Here is a 22868-nt window from a genome sequence, read left to right on the forward strand (position 1 = left end):
TAGGGGAAACCAATACCTACTGAATTCGAAGAAGTATTAATCCTAAAAAATAAAGCAAACAAAAACTTAAACAAATTTTGCGCTCTTTCCCTACTAAATTCTTACTACCTTTATACTCTCAATCGTTGTAAACACCAAACTTTTGCACTAGGCCAGCTAGACTGTGATCCTGCGAAGTCCCCATTCTTGGTTTTATGTCCCCAACCCATAAAGCTAACTGTGGGTTGTGGCCAAGCGGTTCTAGGCGCTACAGTCTGGAACCTCGCGACTGCTACGGTCGCAGGTTCGAATCCTGCCTCCTCAGGCATGGGTGTGTGTGATGTCCTTAGGTTAGGTTTAAGAAGTTCCAAGTTATAGGGGACTGATGAAGTCAGATGTTAAGTCCCATAGTGCTCAGAGCCATTTTTGAACTGTGGATGGCCACTTCTCTAAGTTCTGCATGCGTCCAATCTTAGACGTATAAAGCCATATTAGGCCCTAGGTGTAGTTCCTAAGGCTAGAGGCGTGCATAGTAATTAATGTCCGGAGAATATCTGACAAAAATAATCTTTCGTTTAAACATTCTGTAAGTAGGCTGTTTAGGTTTTTATGTTAGTAACGTCACGTAGCGCTCTGTATGAAAATCACTGGCTGTGCTGTGTGCAGTCTGTGGCTGTTTGGCATTGTTGGAATACTCGCTATTGCAGTGTTGGTCAGTTGGATGTGAACAGCGCGTAGCGTTGCGCAGTTGGAGGTGAGCCGACAGCAGTGGTAGATGTGGGAAGGGAGATAGTAGAGTTTTGAGAGCGGAAGATCTGGACGTGTGTCCGTCAGAAAAACGAAATTTGTAAGAGTGGATGTCATGAACTGATATATATATATATATTTTATGACTTTTGAACACTATTATGGAAATACACTGTTTGTTCTCTATCAAAATCTTTCATTTGGTAACTATGCCTATCAGTAGTTAGAATCCTTTTTTTAGCTGGCCGTATTGGCGCTCGCTGTATTGCAGTAGTTCGCGTAGCGAAGATTTATGTAAGTGATTCATGAGAGGTATAGGTTAAATTGTTATTCACAGCCATTCTTTTGTAGGGAATATTGAAATTCATATTGCGTTGCGCTAAAAATATTGTGTGTCAGTTTAGTAATGATCAGAATAAGTAAAGCGAGAAATGTCTGAGTACATTTAGTTTTGCTCAGCTGTTTGAGAATCAAATAACGTAAGGGGTTTACCAGCACAGTAATTCGTAAATTTTTCTAAGTGAAGGTTTCAATTCTAATGAATTTATTAAAATATTGATTATCATATTCACGGGAAAGAGACAGTGCAACAGTTGGTAAATTATATTTATATAACGTTTCTGACAAATAGGTTATTATGGAAGCCATGTTAGTGTACTACCTGACAGTTTACACTCAGTTAACTCAGTCCCGATTCGAGACTCAGATTTAACACCACAAACTCCTACCGAAAAACATTGTCTCTGAACTTGGTGGCTGAGTCTATCGATCATTCATACATGAACTATGGACTTGATAAAGGCGATTGTATCAAATTCCACGAGTGCGGAACAGAATGACACGGCTCACCAGTGCCGCTTTTAAGGTTCACCGCGGATTTCCCGGACACTGCCATCAACGGCGTTGGAGTGGAGGATGGGAAACGAGGGCGGCAGCGGTGTCTGCACCACCGTGCCCTGGCCGACTGCTAAGATGCGCTCCTCTAAACTTCGTCCGAGTTCCGCCAACGAACTCCGGCAACAAACTGCCCTGCGTATCGGACCGGCGTCCGACCGCTGAAGTCACAACGAACCGCTAGCGGCCACGGTCTGCCAGGTAATCTCAGCGGGCCGCCGCCGACCTGAGTCCGTCCGTGAAACTCTACGGACCGCCACTAACTGAAGTCCCTGCGTCAGTGTCAAAATTGGGTTTTGCTTTACGCTCTGCGCTCTCTTTTCCCGGCGAAAAGTGTCTGTTTGCAGTAGCAAACTTGCAAAAGACTGTGGGCCATACGAAGGTTTCCCGCCAGCATAGAGAGTCCTGCTAAAACAGCGTGTCAGCTTCAGACGCCAATCATACCACGAAACTCCCCACTGCTGCTGAAAATTAGGAAAAAGGAAAAGAAAAAAAATATGAGCCAGTTCTGTGTCACACTCAAACAAACCAATCCCACATCTTCGCACCCATTGAATTAGCCCCATATCAGAGGGTCTCTTATATATTTCATTCATTTATATAGGTAACCTGACCTGACTAGGGCCATCATACCCTATCTACATTGGACCAGGGTTCACTCATACGTTCCTTTTCTGCTTCATAGTTTCCCAAGAAATAACAAGTTTAATGCACACAGAGTTTTAAAGTGTTTTGACTGTCTGAAGTGGTATTGTGAATAAGTAACACTGATTATGGACTAACAAAGTTAATACTGGCAGTACTTGTACTACTGCAGCGGCTGCCAGTAACAGTGAGAACAGTAGTAGTAATAATAATAATAATAATAATAATAATAATAGGCCGGGAAAAGAATAGGCCTCCGGTATGTTCTGCCAGTCGTAAAAGGCGACGAAAAGAACAAACCACTAATAGGGCTAACCCCCCTTTTAGTGTGATTAGTTGGTTCAGGACAGAACTAAAGAAGCCTCGGACAAGCGCCGTCATGGTCGGGGACGACGCTTGAACCCTCTGCCCGCCCACAATGGTAACGACACTGCTAGCCAAATGGAAAATCATTTAAATCCAAATAGAGGTGTTTTGCAGGATATGCTTCCTGCAACCACCCTAGAAGGAAAACAAAGGCAGAGGATGAGATGGTCAGATGAAGTTAATCGACACCTCATGTTCTGTTATTACCAAGCAACAAACCTAGGAACCAACACAACTGGATACAGATCACAAGTATACACAACATTTATTACCAGATACCCAGAATTAAAATTTTTAACAGAACAAGGACTAGCTGATCAGATCCGTGTAATAATCAAAAATAACAGGATACCCCAGTCAGAATTAGAAAACATCAAACAACAAGTACAACAAATACGGGAACAAAATAATGTGCAAACAGAAGAAGAAGAAAACAGAGTAATGGACTCAAACATCCCAGAGCAAACAAACAAAGAACAACACGCATCAATTAAACAATCAGAGGAAAACGAAATCTTAAGACAGCCACCAGAACAAGCACAAATAGAACAAGAAGTGACACACATGTTAGATATAGAAGAAAAATTTCAGCTAACATATATAGAATACAAAGACACAAATACAGACATTAGACCATTCTTCCATAGACCACCAAATAACCCACAAGTCGAAACAACAATAAAAACTATCAACACAATCATACACAACAAAATAAATGAAAACACAACTATGGAAGAGTTACAACTACTGGTTTATATAGGAGCACTCACTACACTAAAGCCGGCCGCTGGTGGCCGAGCGGTTCTGGCGCTACAGTCTGGAACCGCGCGACCGCTACGGTCGCAGGTTCGAATCCTGCTTCGGGCATGGATGTGTGTGTTGACCTTAGGTTAGTTAGGTTTAAGTAGTTCTAAGTTCTAGGGGACTTATGACCTCAGCAGTTGAGTCCCATAGTGCTCAGAGCCATTGAACTACACTAAATATACACACTAGGCAGAGATCAGAACCAACCAACACACAGAAGAAACCCACAAAACCAGCATGGCAACACAGGCTACAGATCAAAATAGAAAAACTGAGAAAAGACATCGGACAGCTAACACAATTTATAAGAAATGAAATCTCGGAAAAAAAACGAAAAAGGTTAGGTAAAATCTCACAACAAGAAGCGATAGAGCAATTAGACGAAAAGAAGCAGAAATTACAAGCATTAGCCAAACGACTCAGAAGATACAAAAAAAGTGAAAATAGAAGGAAACAAAACCAAACATTCAACACAAACCAAAAGAAATTTTACCAGACAATAGATAACACACACATTAAAATAAACAATCCACCAAACATAACAGACATGGAACACTTCTGGAGCAACATATGGTCTAACTCGGTACAACATAACAGGCATGCACGGTGGATACAAGCAGAAACAGATACATACAAGATGATACCACAAATGCCTGAAGTGATAATTTTGCAACATGAAGTCACCCAAGCAATTAATTCTACTCACAATTGGAAAGCCCCTGGAAATGATAAAATAGCAAATTTATGGTTAAAGAAGTTCACCTCAACACATTCACATCTAACTAAATTATTTAACAGTTACATTGAAGACCCATACACATTCCCTGATACACTTACACATGGAATAACTTATCTGAAACCTAAAGATCAAGCAGACACAGCGAACCCAGCTAAATATCGCCCCATAACATGCCTACCAACAATATACAAAATATTAACTTCAGTCATTAAACAGAAATTAATGACACATACAACACAGAACAAAATTATAAATGAAGAACAAAAAGGCTGTTGCAAAGGAGCACGAGGATGTAAAGAGCAACTGATAATAGATGCAGAGGTGACGTATCAAGCTAAAACTAAACAAAGGTCGCTACACTACGCATACATTGATTACCAAAAAGCTTTTGATAGTGTACCCCACTCATGGTTACTACAAATATTGGAAATATACAAAGTAGATCCTAAATTGATACAGTTCCTAAACATAGTAATGAAAAATTGGAAAACCACACTTAATATCCAAACAAATTCAAATAATATCACATCACAGCCAATACAGATTAAGCGTGGAATATACCAAGGAGACTCATTAAGTCCTTTCTGGTTCTGCCTTGCTCTAAACCCACTATCCAACATGCTAAATAATACAAATTATGGATACAATATTAGTGGAACATACCCACACAAAATCACACATTTGCTATACATGGATGATCTAAAACTACTGGGAGCAACAAATCAACAACTCAACCAATTACTAAAGATAACAGAAGTATTCAACAATGATATAAGTATGGCTTTTGGAACAGACAAATGTAAGAAAAATAGCATAGCCAAGGGAAAACACACTAAACAAGAAGATTACATATTGGATAACCACAGCGACTGCATAGAAGCGATGAAAAAACGGATGCATATAAATATCTAGGATACAGACAAAAAATAGGAATAGATAATACAAATATTAAAGAAGAACTAAAAAAAATATAGACAAAGACTAACAAAAATACTGAAACCAGAATTGACAGCAAGAAACAAGACAAAAGCTATAAATACTTATGCCATACCAATATTGGCCTACTCATTTGGAGTAGTGAAATGGAGTAACACAGACCTAGAAGCACTCAATACACTTACACAATCACAATGCCACAAATATAGAATACATCACATACATTCAGCAACAGAAAGACTCACATTAAGTAGAAAGGAAGGAGGAAGGGGATTTATCGACATAAAAAACCTACATTATGGACAGGTAGACAATTTAAGAAAATTCTTTATAGAACGAGCAGAAACTAGCAACATACACAAGGCAATCACTCATATAAATACATTGGCTACACCACTGCAATTTCATAACCACTTCTACAACCCTTTAGATCACATAACATCAACAGATACGAAGAAAGTAAATTGGAAAAAGAAAACACTTCATGGCAAGCACCCGTATCATCTAACACAGCCACACATCGATCAAGACGCGTCCAACACATGGCTAAGAAAAAGCAATATATACAGTGAGACAGAAGGATTCATGATTGCAATACAGGATCAAACAATAAACACCAGGTATTACAGCAAGCATATTATTAAAGATCCCAATACTAGAACAGATAAATGCAGACTTTGCAAACAACAAATAGAAACAGTAGATCACATTACAAGCGGATGTAGAATAATAGCAAATACAGAATACCCCAGAAGACATGACAATGTAGCAAAAATAATATATCAACAACTTGCCATACAACATAAACTAATGAAACAACACGTTCGCACATACAATTATGCACCACAAAATGTACTGGAGAATGATGAATACAAATTATACTGGAACAGAACCATTTTTACAGATAAAACAACACCACATAACAAACCTGACATCATACTCACCAATAAAAATAAGAAATTAACAGAACTAATCGAAATATACAACAAATATACAGAAGAAAACAGGAGAAAATATTGAGAAATACATCCAACTGGCTGAGGAAGTCAAGGAAATGTGGCATCAGGATAAATTTGACTTTATACCAATTATACTATGAACTACAATAGTCATAACACAGATTATCCACCAGTAGATCAACGCAATACAGCTACATCCAAACGTATATATACAACTATAGAAATCTGTAATTATTGACACATGTTAAATTACCCGAAAGTTCCTAAATGCAATGTAAGATATACCGTACAGTTAAAAGGAAGTCACGCTTGATCAAGGTCCGCGTCACTTTCCATTTTTAACCAGACATAACGTCTGAGGAAGGAAAGAAATAATAATGATAATAATGACGATAATATTAACAATTATAACAATAATGATAGTGGCAGATATAAAAAGAATTATAGACGTATGAGGGTTGCCCAGAAAGCAATGCACCGATTTTTGTTTTCTGTGCCGAAAACAATTCTGCGAATGCGAAACGTTATGTACGTATTATTTGAAGGCTCCTGAGTCAGTGCGCCAAGTTTCCAGCACTTCCGACAGATAGCGTAGCTGCAGGACAGTCTCAAAATGGCGTCTGCAGGTGATGTAGGCCTATGTTACAAGAAAGGTGCCCTCATTGAATTTCTCACTGCAAAGAAAGAAACTGTGGGCAATATTCACAAACGCCTGTGCAATTCTGAGGAGCATGTGCTATCGACAGATCTACAATCATTCGCTGGACACGGAGGGTGAGGTCATCATAAGTTTTCGTCGGAGCTCCACGATTTGCTCAGGGTGTATACGTGGACGAGGAAAAAAAATTCCCGGATTTTCCCGGATTTCCCAGTTAAAAATACACTTTCTCCCGGATCAAAATACACATTTTCCATGTTAAGTAACCCTATACTCTTCCCCGGAACTGCAAAACGTATCAATTCTTCCAATGGTTGTCGTTTTATACACCAGCGTAGAATTTCCCGGCACTTTAGATAACTCAGGGGAAAAAACACGTTTTGAAAAGTTGTCTGATGTGCAGAAACATGTACACCGCATATTTTCGTATTACGAAAGTGTGAATTCGAAATCGAGATTGCGATGCGCCTTTGTAAGCCAGTCGCAGCTCATGACAAGCGATCTCGCCAGCCGATGACAGCGGATATTCAGAGCATAGGACACGTGATGTGGTCAGCCAATAGCAACGTCACTGTTAAGTAGCGCGAACACACAAATAGGGAAAGGTAATGGTTGACATTAATATACATAGTGTTGCCTCTGCCTGGCAATTGCAGAGTAACTATTGAAAGGGTACAGTACCGCCCGACATTGAAAATAGGCACAACATACTTCATTATTTTTGTCAGAACAACACATTTTTTTCTAATAATAACTCAATTTCAATTAATACAGTGAAGCCGGATACCAGTGTGGGAAAGAATGACAATTTATTTATTTAATTGATCACATGATCACAAAATAAATCCCTATATCCAGTTTGGTGAGATCTGTGAAATGAATGAATGTATGGTTGTCTGTTAACCGCAGATAGTGAATGTGAATATATGATCATCTTTGAGACGATCCTTTGGCCACCTTTGTTGGAACCAAAGAGATGAAACTTACCGGAGCTTTGAGCGCCTGAAATGTGGCTGACCAATACGGTAGCATGGTCTTCCCCCACCTCGACAGAGGTGCGAGATGACCTGAAGAACGGCCATGTTTCAGCACTCTGCCGCTGGATCTTGTGCTGTTAAGACCTGTCTTAGGTGTGCTCCGTAATGACAGAAGAGTGGAGACATGGTATGCATGTGGAATATTTAAGAGTAGTTTGAAATAATAATTTCTCTATTTCAGGAACTTTTGTGGGGAGAATTAAATGTCAGGCAGGTAATATTAATGGGATCGTAGTAATCTTCGGAAGTGACCAATGGCAACAATGAAACCACATGTAGCAATAAGTTGAAATACTTCCGTGTGCTTAAGTTAAGCTGAATTACTAGCGTGTGTACTATAAGTTGAAATATTTGAGGAATTGCGTGTGCAGGACTTGAAATTACAGACGAGTACTTCCACGTGGTGAGTACTGTGTGAGTCTCAATCTGTGTATGAGACAAAGGATAAAGAGAAGTACTCGTCCATGGTATCAGTTGAGGACTCGTGTGTGTAATGAATATGTTCTTAATATTACTTTGCGAGATATGTTTCCGTGTGACGCTTGATTCAAACTATAATACTCTGAGAGAGAAACAAGGTGAGTCATCCGTCTATCCAGCAACGCCACTTGGCTTGCATTGCACAGGAAGACGTGCATATATCTCCAGAGTTCATAGTAGGAAAGTAGAATTACGAAGTGGGACAGTGTCGTGTGAAACTGGGATAAATATTAATTGAAGTGGGAAAGCTGAAAGTGATAATGTTGTGACTATTCCCTGTGTTGTATTTCATGTTGTAGTGTGGTGTATGTCATGTAATTTAAGTATGTGTGGTTTGCATGGGAGAGTAGCAAGATAGTTTCAGAGATAGTGGGTTATGCGTGTTCCTTTTGTACTGCTCGGTCTGGAGGAAAGTTTCATGATGATGATTGTGATAGTCGAAGTGTGAGATATAATAAAAGATCCACCGTCCTATCCAGAAAGTGCACTGTAGCGTTAAATAATTACGAGACCATAGGATAGAGAATCACCAATGTAAAGCCATGCCCACTGGGCGGAATTTCTCATGTGTTATTGTTGTAGATTATAGAATTTGTGTGTTTAGGTTATAGAATTTATCGGAATAAATAAGATAGTGAAAAGAAAAAGATTGGTGGCCTTTTCCTTCGAATTGTATGTTGTCATGATATCCAGAATTTATAATGTGTGCGCCACTCATATTCAGTGCGATGGCCACGTGTTGATAAAAGCCGTTAAAAAATAAAAAAATGTGGTATTGCCAGTGCGTAGTGAACAGTCAGACTTCTGTAAATTACTGATAGTCAGATGTGCGTTTCCGTTGCGTATTATTCATACAGGAGGATAATTTGTAACTTAATTGTGAGTACTAGAGTTCATGTTACTCGATAAATAAGAATGAATCCACTCGCTTGGCAGACCACTCGTCTTGCAGGCCTGACTGCTTGATGCCACAGTATGAGCAAGGCATGTGGGTGCCTCTCACTATGTAGATGTAGATGTATAATATTGGTCTTTAAGATTAATAAGCTGCAAGAGAAGCTAAGCTTTCACACATAATGTTGATATTTTTTGCGCGTGTTACACTTTAAGGTACATCGCACAAATGAGCCAGTCAAATTTTTAACAACGACATAAATGTCTGATCTTCTGGTCGTCCTTAAAGATTTGATTTTTGAATGAGAGTCAGACGCTCTCTGATTTAAGTAATTCATCGGAAATTCGTGCACAGCGTTCATCTTGCGTAAAAGGAAATTTGATTTGTAAGCAACGCTTTTCAAACAAGCATTCGGGATATTTCCCGCGACCTGTTAGGAATAGATTCGCTTCAGCAGTTGCCAGAGCGCGCCAGGTAACAGGCGTCGCCGCGCTTGCGCAGCTACGATGGCGTAGGAAGCCCGTATGTTCATACACCTGAAACATTAAAACATCTTACATTATGTCATAAAAGAAACAAGGCAATGGAGGATACTCCAAGAGCATGGGAATTGTGTGGACCATAATAAAATGCATAATTAGGCTTAAAGTGCACATTCGTATGTCCAGATTCACATTTAAATTTTCTTGCAGTACCAGTACTGTATTCTCAAGTTTGGTTCTTTACTATGGCATACTGCTATACGTGCTAGAGTATGAAAACGTGAACTTGAAATGCAGCAAACAGTTGAAACTGGCCAATAGTCTGGAATTAAACACTTCGTTTGAAATAAATTGACTGCCTGAGCGGAAAAGATTAATAAGAGTCAAATTTCTCTAAAAAAAACAACAAAAATAACTTCATTGTTCTGCAAGGCGTTTAACGCTTTACTGTAAGAAAGGTGGAAACAGAATAAAATCTGAAACTAATAACATATTTTAATGATGGTGATGACGATGAAGCCCCATACTCCGAGGAGCGTAGGGGACGATGCCGGAGACCCCTTCATAATTATGTGAATGTATTTTAATTCATTTTACAGTTCCCGGCCACATAAATCCGTTTTGTTTTCATTTGACGTGAGAGCAACAAACGAAGAGGAAACAGCAAAACCGCTTAACGTAAACACGGGCCACGTGGAGACTACCCACCTCCCCACTACAGCTCAGACTGCTCTGTGCATCAGCTCCGGATCTATGTTATTTCCGAACCGCGACAATATTAGATAGTGGCGCTCCCCCTCCCTCGAGCGTTTGAGTTAGGACGCAAAAAATTTTAAAAATTGACTTTTCAAAAATATCTTCATTTTGTAGCCACGTCTTTCTGAGTAGTCTGATACATAAAACACATATGTTCGAGTTAACGTAAGACATGTTACGTGGTCTTAAAGTGAACCGAAGTGCAGTGCCAAGCCTCTTCACACAGCATTCTTCCATCGCGCGCCTCTGTATTTAGTTCTGTGGAATTCAAACGTGTAATATTTTGTAATGGGTGCAATCAAACTGTATTCATGACAGTGGAAATTAAAATCTCCTGTGGTGCCTCTCCTGCTCCCAAAAATGGTTCAAAATGTTCTGAGTACTATGGGACTTAACTTCTGAGGTCACCAGTCCCCTAGAACTTCGAACTAGTTAAACCTACCTAACGTACGGACATCACACACATCCATGCCCGAGGCAGGATTCGAACCTGTGACCATAGCGGTCGCTCGGTTCCAAACTGTAGCGCCTAGAGCCGCTCGGCCACTTCGGCCGGCTCCTGCTCCCAGTCGGCCCCTGATTCACAGCCTGCCCCTCTTCAAAAAAAAAAAAAAAAAACTGTTGCAATTAATAGCGAATGGGATTATTTGTAATCGGGAGAACATGAACTCTTCAGAAAATTTGCACTCTTTACTGCCTATTATCTAATAACTTGCTGTTTTATGTGACATAAAATTAAGTATAGGATACATAACACGGGTAAAGACAAGAGACAAGCAAGACAGAATACATTTCTTCAATCCTTTAGTCCTATGTTTTTTTTCTCTCTCTAATCTCGCCACAGCTTCATGTGGCGTACTTTCCTTTCTGGGAAAGAATCTATTACCTCATCAAAGTTCGTCAACGTTTTGCTACATGAAAAAAAGAAATGTCGTTGTCTAATACTAGAAAAGCAGTTAATACAAATAGTATCCAAGACTGGTGTAGTTTTTCGATCTGATTACGTGTATTTTGTCACTGTCTGCTAGATAAAAGCCGGCCGGGGTGGCCGAGCGGTTCTAGGCACTTCAGTCTGGAACCGCGCGACCGCTACGGCCGCAGGTTCGAATCCTGCTTCGGGCATGGATGTGTGTGATGTCTTTAGGTTAGTTAGGTTTAAGTAGTTCTAAGTTCTTCGGACTGATGACCTCAGATGTTAAGTTCCATAGTGCTCAGAGCCATTTTTGCTAGATAAAACGAAATATGCCCGCCTAATATTGCAACAATTCTTACACACACCAAATAAACAAGACTGTTTTAGCAAAAATCGTCATTTTTGTAACACGACAGAATACAATTCAGGAAGTACGAGTATCAAATGCCTATTAGGCCTACTACAAGCAAAAAGTTTTATGTTAGGAAATAGTTTCACGTTTCATTCATACTCCCTAGCTTCCGAAGCATGAGATCGATAATTAGTAGTACGAAATCTTTATGTAAATTTGGAATCGTCATATTTTTCCGTAATTTGTGTGAGTCTCCGTTTCTTCTTCTTCCTCTTTCTAACAAACAATCTTGTCATCACTAATTCTGTAACTATTCCTGCCAGTGTCAAAACTTATTCTCTGGTTAGCTTCACTAGCAGTGCCACAAGCACCGGTTTCGCTTTTATTCTCCGGTTATGCGTTATTGCCTGTTCGTACAACGCATTTTCCGCGCTACTCCCAGAATAGAACTTTAGCGGCTGCTAGCCGGGGCTATATAACTGGCCCTTAATAGTGTAGGGATCTAACCAAAAATTTTCTGTCAATATTTCATTCTCTTGGATACACGGAGAAGACAACACGCATTCCTGTTAGTCGCTTATTACCAGTCTGGTAGTCTGCATCTGTGGAATTCTCTAGTAATTAAAACAACGCTGATCATTTTCAAACCCAGTCAACCACAAAAACAGCAATTGGCATTCACCCGGTCGGCTTTATTCCGCTTAGCTCGTATACACCCTCCGCTTTTGTCTGCAGGTACGTTTACTTCTAGATGCGACGTGGATTTCCCTGCCAGAGATACCACGTACACTATGCACGCTTTCAAAAATCAACTTATGATTCATTCAGAAATCAACTTAGAATTTGTTCAAAATCCAACAGGGATGCGTTCAAAATCATATGAGTAATCGATAGACCAACGTGCGCTGGATGCTAGGTGCTTTGTAAAACGAGGTCTTTTCCCTCAATAATATGAATGTGGCGTACCCCCCCCCACCCCCCCCCCCCCTGAAACTGCCATCCGGGGCAGGTACAACGGTTTGCCCCCGCCCCCTAGTTCCGGGCCTGTTGCACATACGTGAATCTGGCAGCTTAGGCGCACCAGTGGAATTTTTCCGGATAGCATCTTGCTGCTGCTTTTGGTTATAGAGCTAACTGCGACAGAAGCGGGAGAAGGTACCACCACAGTCTATGTTAGACTGTCGTACTACTCATACGCGACTAAACTGCACATGCGCATAAGAGCTCGCTCGCAACTGCTCAAACGAATCTAATGTAAACAGTTGTGACGTCACGCTGATCGGAGGCAATTTCGTTGTTATGAAGCACTGCATCGTCTCCATAAAGCTTTTGACACATTTTGCTGTTGGCAGACGCTTGTATGAGCACTGTGCTTTGTTGTTGTATATGGTGCATTTCCTTTCCGACTTAAGTTTTATTTTCGTTTTTTTCTCTCGTTTTTGTTTTATTGCTGCAGTATTATTCTGCAGTAGCGAGATACAGTAATATTCTTTGTTAGAGTACTGGTTATTCCAAGACAGTTACAAAAATGTAACTGAAAACTAAAACAATGAAAAATTCCCGGAATTCTAAAAAATTCCCGCGTTTTTCCCGGTTTTCTCCCGGATGAAAATATTCCCGGGTTTTTCCCAGATCTTCCGGTAGTCCCGGGTCGTATACACCCTGGACGCAGTGATGGGGGAGACGATCCACGGTCGTCACAAGTGACGGCCCTGACCTAGCTACCTCGTACTCCCAATTGTTTGGGCCATTAAAGGATGCCATTCACATTTTGAGGACTGTGAGAACGTGATTCACACAGCCACCAGGACAGGGATTGATACTGACAGGGCCGCGCGGGATTAGCCGAGCGGTCTGGGCGCTGCATTCACGGACATTCACGGACTGTGCGGCTGGTCCCGGCGGAGGTTCGAGTCCTCCCTCGGCCATGGGTGTTTAGGTTAAGTAGTGTTAAAGCTTAGGGACTGATGACCTTAGCAGTTAAGTCCTATAAGATTTCACACACATTTAAAAATTTTTTGATACTGACAGGGCATACACGCCCTTGTTTCACGATGGAGGAAGGCCGTAGAACGGGATGGATACTATGTGGAAAAATAGGGTGTGTAGATAAAACACCATTCTTTCGTGTGTGTAATTCTCATTACATTAACGTTCATGCCAGACCGACAGGAATAACATTATCAGGGCACCAGACAGTCGTAAGGGCCTATGCCGATGATGTACGGTTTGTACTTAGATATTTCCAAATTAGAAATAATTATTAAAAAGTACTGTCTCATGTCAAAAGCAAACACCAATGAAAGTAAAAGAAAACCTTTAAATCCACGTGACATATGCCAGTGGGCAAACTTAGTCAATGTAAAGCACTTGGAACAACTCCGGCTACTTGTCTAATGAGAATAACGACTGTCAATTGGAGAAATGCGTGTGGGAAATACTCACGGAGTCAGAAGAGGGGATTTACACCGTCATATAAACCAAGTTCAGAAAATAAAATTTATTAACAACTGCGATTTCTCAAAAGCTTACTGCACGGCGCAATTATATCCTTTATCAAAAATGAAAAATGACAAAAAATGGTTCAAATGGCTCTGAGCACTATGGGACTTAACATATGTGGTCACTAGTCCCCTAGAACTTAGAACGATGTAGAATTCCTTCAGGAAGTGGTTGGAGACGGCGACTAGCGCATCCCGCGGCCATCGGGAGAACCAGTCCATATTTGAAAGATTATTTGACAGTAATTATTTTCCTATCAATTTTAGTATTACATCATTGTGATTCATTGTATCTGGTATAATAAAAGATTTTTGGGAAAAAAGAAAAGTGATCGAGGCCACTGACTGGCAGTTCGTCGATTGAAGTTTGAATCCTGCTGCTATTTCTTTCATATTTTATTCCTCACAATGTTAAACCATTAATTATAAAATTTAAATGCCTTTAACCAGTTCAGTTTATATCCATAATATTAATATATTCAATTTAGTTACGATTACTACCATCGTAAATCAAAAAGCTGGAGGCCACCATATTGTCAAAAATTTTCACGAGACGCCACTAACTTTGGGTCGCCTCTTTCTGTTTTAACCTTGTCATTGTACTGGGCTTCCAAATGACTAATTACAACAGTAGCTGTAGGGCTGAAAGACGTAATTGTTTATGATAAGTACGGAAAATATAGCGAGGAACGACATTGCGGTCGCCATGGAGAACAGAGTGAGCAGGGATTCTGTTTTGGCGGTGACGTCAATGGGCACCAGCTAGCGGCAGCGTTTCCGGCCTACCTGTAAGATTTCTGCATACTTTGGAAGTCTCTGGTGTTCAGTGAACGGTCACCGTTTTTCTTTTTTTTTATTTTTCGCTCCGTAGTTACGATAATAATTTGATGAATAGATATTATAGTGACAACGTGATACTGCTACTCAGCCACACCACAAAGTCATACTTAATACTGTTCAGTTGACGCTAAATTTTGTGTTGTCATCACCTCATCACTTTGTAGAATATTTTTACCACTGTACTTAATTTTCTCGTGAATTATAATAATTCTTGTGTGATTAGCTCCTCTTGACCAAACAGTGTCTGTTGGTCCAATAACATAAAAGTTGAAACGTCTGATCTCTTCTTGCCATTCATTACAATGTTATCACATTAATCGATTACGTGAGGTTGTTGTGTCTGTTTATTTGTGTCTACGAACAAGTCTTACTAACGGCCGGCCACGGTGGTCTCGCGGTTAGGGCGCTCAGTCCGGAACCGCGCGACTGCTACGGTCGCAGGTTCGGATCCCGCCTCGGGCATGGACGTGTGTGATGGCTCAAATGGCTCTGAGCACTATGGGACTTAACATCTATGGTCATAAGTCCCCTAGAACGTAGAACTACTTAAACCTAACTAACCTAAGGACATCACACAACACCCAGTCATCACGAGGCAGAGAAAATCACTGACCACGCCGGGAATCGAACCCGGGAACCCGGGCGCGGGAAGCGAGAACGTTACCGCACGACCACGAGCTGCGGACGATGTGTGTGATGTTCTTAGGTTAGTTAGGTTTAAGTAGTTCTAAGTTCTAGGGGACTGATGGCCACAGATGTTAAGTCCCATGGTGCTCAGAGCCATTTGAGCCATCTTACTAACGTAGAGCCGACCGCGGTGGCCGAGCGGTTCTAGGCGCTTCAGTCGGGAACCACGCTGCTGCTACGGTCGCAGGTTCGAGTCCTGCCTCGGGCATGGATGTGTGTGATGTCCTTAGGTTAGTTAGATTTAAGTAGTTCTAAGTTCTAGGGGACTGATGACCACAGATGGTAAGTCCCATAGTGGTTAGAGCTATTTAAACCATTTGAACTAATGTAGAGGTTTAATGTGCCCATCCTTAATTTCTATAAGCTGCTGGATAATGAGACGGTGATTTTGGGAGAGGGCAAGGTTAACTGCGCCTGCAAGTACCATAAGAAACTGTTAGGCTCCAGACAAGAAGCTGTTGTGTACAACTTTGTAGACAACGATAAGTAGAGGTGAGCTGCAGAATGGTATGACAACTAACGTCGTTTGAAAGCTGCACAGGAGCAAAAATGATCAGCGAACAAGTAAACACAGTAAACAAAAGATTTACTTAATTTGTATCTCTCCAAGTGTACTCATTACAAATAATGCAGCGAGAAACAGAGTCCATCTATCAGTGTGAACAAGGATGCTGCTCCCTGAACTAAAGCACGAACAGTGGAGTCAGATCCTTGACTAGGCGGCGTCAGCGCAGCATCTTGCAGCGGACTGGCTCCGAATGCGAGTGGGCTCTCTGGCCGCCATCCTATACTGCGGCGGTAGAGGGCGCTCGTAGTATGGAGCCGCTGGAGGCGCAGGTCCGCCGGTTCTTGCACGACCGCTATCGGCGTCTGACGGAAATTTCCAGTTCCATTGCCAACTGTGACGCCCGTGGAGGGGTACCTGTACGTGATACCACAGAACTTGATAAGCAGGTGTCAATTTTATCAAGAACCGGGATGCTGGGAAGGTTTTGTCACAGACTCCATGAGTCGATGTCAGGCTTTATTCGTTCAAAAATTAGGTTTATGTATTCTCCCCAACTGTTCTGAGACCAAAGGTTTTAAGTTCTGCTGTGACGCATGACAGTGTCGTTAAGCGTACATTTCTGCTTCCAGTACAACCACACACCCTCTTGGCGCAGAATGTTCCTACCTGTGTCTGAAAGTCTATGTCTGTCAGAGATTCTTGAACAGTATTGGGGACATACATGACGCAGTGAAAAAACTTCCTGGCAAATGCTCTTCCACTTGCCCGCGAAAGGCAAAGATCCCGAGTTGGAGTCTCGGCCCGGCACACAGTTTTAATCTGCCAGGAAGTTTCATATCAGTGCACACTCCGCTGCAGAGTGAAAATTTCATTCTGGCAATATCCCCTAGGCTGTGGCTAAGCCATGACTCCGCAATATCCTTTCTTTCAGGAGTGCTAGTTCTGCAAGATTCGCAGGAGAGCTTCTGTAAAGTTTGGAAGGTAGTAGACGAGGTACTGGCAGGAGTAAAGCTGTGAGAACTGGGCATGAGGCGTGCTTGGGTAGCTGATAGACCACTTGCCCGCAAAAGGCAAAGGTCCCGAGTTCGAGTCTCGATCCGGCACACAGTTGTAATCTGCCAGGAAATTTCACATCAGCGCGCACTCCGCTGCAGAGTGAAAATCTCATTCATGACCCAGTGATATTTGAGTATTAATATGCTGCTGTATTGGGTGCTCACCGTCTGTCTCCAATCTGTTTAACAAAAATTCAAATGGCTCTGAGCACTATGCGACTTAACTTCTGAGCTCATCAGTCGCCTAGAACTTAGAACTAATTAAACCTAACTAACCTAAGGACATCACACACATCCATGCCCGAGGCCGGGTTCTAACCTGCGACCGTAGCGGTCGCTCAGTTCCACACTGTAGCGCCTAGAACCGCACGGCCACTCCGGCCGGCTCTGTTTAACACTTTGTACTTTACAACTGAGGCCAGTCCTCATTTAAACTTTACTGCATGAATTTTTCTGCCAAAATAAAACTGTGTCGGTCTCGTTGAAGGTATTCATATTACCTTAACAGAGTTTTCCGTCAATAATTGACACAAAATGGTAATAACATCAAAAGGGAATAAATTTCTTGAGTTATCCAAGACATTTACAGAATCAAATATTTCAAATTGATGATCATATTTGCCGAATATCAGGAAAGTGTGTAATTTTTAGTCCCACAATAGCTAAAACTCCCAGTTTCAGGGTTGTAGACAAAAGGACGTTTAACTTTCTTGCAAACAGTGCTGGTCTGTATCCTACCTCTGTTATTAAGTGATGTCACCATACTATTGAGAAGCATTAAAGACTGATCTTCGTTTCACTTTGCTACTCGTCTTCTATGTAACAACGACTTTTCGCCTTACTGAGAACTAATTCATGGCGATGATCGTATTCATTGTTTACAGCATACGTGAGACGCGAATCCCAACTCCCAGCTACGCACTCCTGCGTGGACTACTGTTCACGTATAAAGATCACTTTTCATACAGCTATTAATCCACCACCCCTCTCGTCCCTGACACATTCACGGCATGCAACGCAGCAATCTGACACTGCTGCTGGTGCTGTCTAAAATACTTGTATATTATTGTGTAAAATCAGTTTTGCGAAAGGCGAACACAAAGTTTGTTAGAGGGCTGCAAGGAATCTGGAAAGCGAATAGCACACAATAGGCTAGTGCAACCAATTCAAAAATACCGTTCGAGAGCTTGAAATCTTTATTACAGTACACATCGGACGACTTCAGAAACACACTGCTACTATCTAAACGGGCCAGTATATGCAACACAAAAGTGTAACAGACATCTTCGGACAACTTTAACATGACTCCTTGGAAGAAGTAGTTGTTCTCGCGAAACTCTGTTGGATAAATTCAGAGAACCTTGTTTAGAGGAACACTGCATCTCGAATGCAACGATTATGAGGATAAGATGAGAGAGATTAGGGGACGTACAGTTAGCCAGATGCAAGGATTGCACAAAAGTATGCAAACACCTCGAGAAATCTGCGCGTGAACATAAATACATATGCTAGCCAAGAATGCCGATCGCACTGTTGTACTTGATCACAAATGGCACCAGTGAAATGTTTTCAAAACGCTGGAAGACTCAGGCGTGGCCACAACAGTTCATAAGTAGTTGTGAGGCCATTTTGTTGAAGACAAATGAGTTAGAGCGTGGGAAAATTCTTGGCGCTTGTGTAGTGGATTCTTATGTAATCGAGGTAGCTGAAGTGTTTGGTGGTTCAGGAGACACCGTATCAAATAATTATACCGCATACAGAGACAATGGAGAAACATCGTCCGATAAGTCACTACGCGGACGAAAGTGTTTGTAGAGTGATCCTGAGGGACACACACGATTGTGACGAGAAATAAGGAGATGACGGCTAAAAAGTCACTGCAGAACTGAATATCCTTTTCGCGAACCCTGTCAGCACCAAAACAACGCAGAGAGAGTTGCTGCAGAAGGGAATAACAGCGGTCACTGGAGTTGTAAATCGCTCAACACTGCTGCAAGTCGCGTAACAGAAAAACGTAGTTCCGAAACTTAAAAGCTTGGCCTATGGAGCAACGGAAGGAAGTCATTTTGTCGGATAGTTCTTGTTTCACACTGCATGCAACTTATGGCCGAGTCCACGTCCCAAGAGTGGAACGTGACTGGCGTTCTTTAACAATTTGGGCAGCCGTATCATGTTACTCCACGGGCTCCGTGGTATTCGGCAAGGACTGATGACTGGTAACGGTCATGTGACCATTTCGACTGATCAGTTCCACCCCATGGTATAGTGTTGGTTCCCCGGTGGTGTTGCTGAGTTCGAAGATGACAGAGCCCCAGTTCGCACTGCTCGGATCGCCTGGCACTGGTTTTGTGGGATGCATCTCTCCCGGCCAGGAGAGAAGGATTTGTGGCCCCTATCCACGTCGAAAGAAGGGTATAGGATTCCACTGAAAACAACATGGGACCTCCGTTTATCCGTTCTGAGACGACTGCTTCTTCTTTTGAATTCTCTACGCTATATTAAACAGGGTAATGTCTCGATCTTTGTGTTTCCATATTTTTATCCGACCCCTGTAAGCAGTCACTTTTCCCTCGTTCAGCACATCGTCGCAACAGAACAGAAAAGCGTTAGAGTTGCTACGAAGTATCCTCCACCATGGAAGTGAGCCAAACTGATGAATCTAAATACCATCACCATCTGCTTAATAGTGTGTTCAAGTACCTTTAAAAGGGTATGCAACAGCGATCAGGCGTGGAACAACTTCGACAGGTACTTGGTTGGTTTTCGGAGGTATGAGGCACCAGATGTCAAAGCACAGATCATGCGAGGTTTTGGACCGTCTAAGAATACCACCACTTGCAAAGTAGGTTAGAAATCAGATTAATAATGTTGCTCACGCAGCATATGTTCCCTTTATCGGGCAACAACAAAGTTATTGACTGTGGATGGTATCGTCAGAATGGAAATAATGAAATCACTGTAAAAAAGTCGTTAATTTTGGAACAAATCTTGAATGGATTCCCACGTAGATTTCGTCGACGTTGTTATGGCTCATCTTGTTGATTCTAGGGTGATTCCACTTTGACTGCTAGAAGCTCCAGGTCTGTATTTTAGTAATATTTGAAGACCTAACAAAAGCGTTTTTCAGGAAATTCTTAATGATCAAACAATCCCAGATCAGAACAATGATATGGTAGAAGTAATTTTCGACTTGGTGTTCACGATCCACATTTTTATTAAACTTCTTGTATATTCATATATACTTATTCTTAAATGTCACATCATCAAGAAAACAGTTTTGTATCAATCTTCATATATTTAATTTCCACTTTAACCAAACACAAGACTTGACTGTTCTTTTACAAAGCGAAATAACAACTTAAATTCTGCAAAGTGAAAAGAAGACTGTTCTGTGCGCATTCACGCCAAAACGGTTACAATTGAGTCAAAGATTATGACAGTCTCACAGAAATGAATACACACAAGAACCATGTCACTGTAATATATCGCTACATCGGAGTAACTATACATTAATAAAACCAAATGTGAATATTCTCACGCCGGCCGCGGTGGTCTAGCGGTTCTGGCGCTGCAGTCCGGAACCGCGGGACTGCTACGGTCGCAGGTTCGAATCCTGCCTCGGGCATGGATGTGTGTGATGTCCTTAGGTTAGTTAGGTTTAAGTAGTTCTAAGTTCTAGGGGACTTATGACCTAAGATGTTGAGTCCCATAGTGCTCAGAGCCATTTGAACCAATATTCTCACAAAAATATGTCTCTTACTTCGCAGAAAAGTAGTACGATATTACTCGTATCGAAAACTGGGGTTGGGGTGCCGTAATGGTCACGTAAATAAAGAACCATTGCAACCGGTGGTTTGTGAACGCGGATTTGGTGCGCAATAGCGTCCCAGTTACGTGTCACCGGGATCAGATCAGGAGAATTTCGTGGCAAAGACACCAGTCATGCTCTTCAAATTACCGTAGCATCGAAGACGTCAAACATGGAGGAATGCAGGTGTTCCGCTGCAATGTACAGTGGAACGGTGCCGTCCTGGCGCCTTTGGTTATAAACACAAAGATTATGACAGTCTCACAGAAATGAATACACACAAGAACCATGTCATTGTAATATATCGCTACATCGGAGTAACTATACATTAATAAAACCAAATGTGAATATTCTCACAAAAATATGTCTCTTACTTCGCAGAAAAGTAGTACGATATTACTCGTATCGAAAACTGGGGTTGGGGTGCCGTAATGGTCACGTAAATAAAGAACCATTGCAACCGTGGGTTTGTGAACGCGGATTTGGTGCGCAATAGCGTCCCAGTTACGTGTCACCGGGATCAGATCAGGAGAATTTCGTGGCAAAGACACCAGTCATGCTCTTCAAATTACCGTAGCATCGAAGACGTCAAACATGGAGGAATGCAGGTGTTCCGCTGCAATGTACAGTGGAACGGTGCCGTCCTGGCGCCTTTGGTTATAAACACAAAGATTATGACAGTCTCACAGAAATGAATACACACAAGAACCATGTCACTGTAATATATCGCTACATCGGAGTAACTATACGTTAATAAAACCAAATGTGAATATTCTCACAAAAATATGTCTCTTACTTCGCAGAAAAGTAGTACGATATTACTCGTATCGAAAACTGGGGTTGGGGTGCCGTAATGGTCACGTAAATAAAGAACCATAGCAACCGTGGGTTTGTGAACGCGGATTTGGTGCGCAATAGCGTCCCAGTTACGTGTCACCGGGATCAGATCAGGAGAATTTCGTGGCAAAAACACCAGTCATGCTCTTCAAATTACCGTAGCATCGAAGACGTCAAACATGGAGGAATGCAGGTGTTCCGCTGCAATGTACAGTGGAACGGTGCCGTCCTGGCGCCTTTGGTTACAAACACAGATCCCGCACGGCACAATACTGGCCCAGCGGGTCTTTGTCTGTGACGCGGTGCGTGTTTCGACCAGCCGTCCTTCTCGATCGTGACGTATCCAGAAACAACCATCGATCTGATGTAACAAGAAACGCGATTCATCTGACCAGATAACAATTTTCCTTTGATGCATCGACCAGTCTTAATCATCCCAATCTGTCTGCAACGGTTAATACGGATGTGTAGGGAAAACAACGCCGTATTGTGCGGATACAGCATCCTGCTTGACACAGTCACCTCTTTCAAATATCTTGGCGTAACTCTACAAAGCGACACGATATTGAACGAATATGTGAGGATTGTGGTAGGAAAGGCGAATGGTCGGCTTTGGTTTATCGCCAGAATTCCAGGAAACATCTAAGTGCCACGAAGATGGATCGGGAAATGAAACGGAAATCGCTGGCTGGAAGGTGACCTCCTTTTCGCGGAACAGTACTGAGAAAATTTAGACTAGTGGCATTTGAAGCTAACAGCTGAATCATTCTACAGCTGCCAACGTACGGCTACATCACACGTAAGGACCACGAAGATAAGGGCTCATACAGTGGTCTCGCTCTAATTGCGAGTGGAACAGGAAAGGAAATGACTCCGCGGCGCGCCGTAAGCAGTATTGCAGAGTGTCGATGTAGATGTAATTGACGATTTGGACACAGGCGGAGGACGTCTGCTGCAGAGCCGTATACTCAGCAATGTGCGCTGAACGAT

The sequence above is a fragment of the Schistocerca nitens genome, chromosome 4 (genome assembly GCF_023898315.1).
Source record: "Schistocerca nitens isolate TAMUIC-IGC-003100 chromosome 4, iqSchNite1.1, whole genome shotgun sequence".
In the NCBI taxonomy this organism is placed as follows: Eukaryota; Metazoa; Arthropoda; class Insecta; order Orthoptera; family Acrididae; genus Schistocerca; species Schistocerca nitens.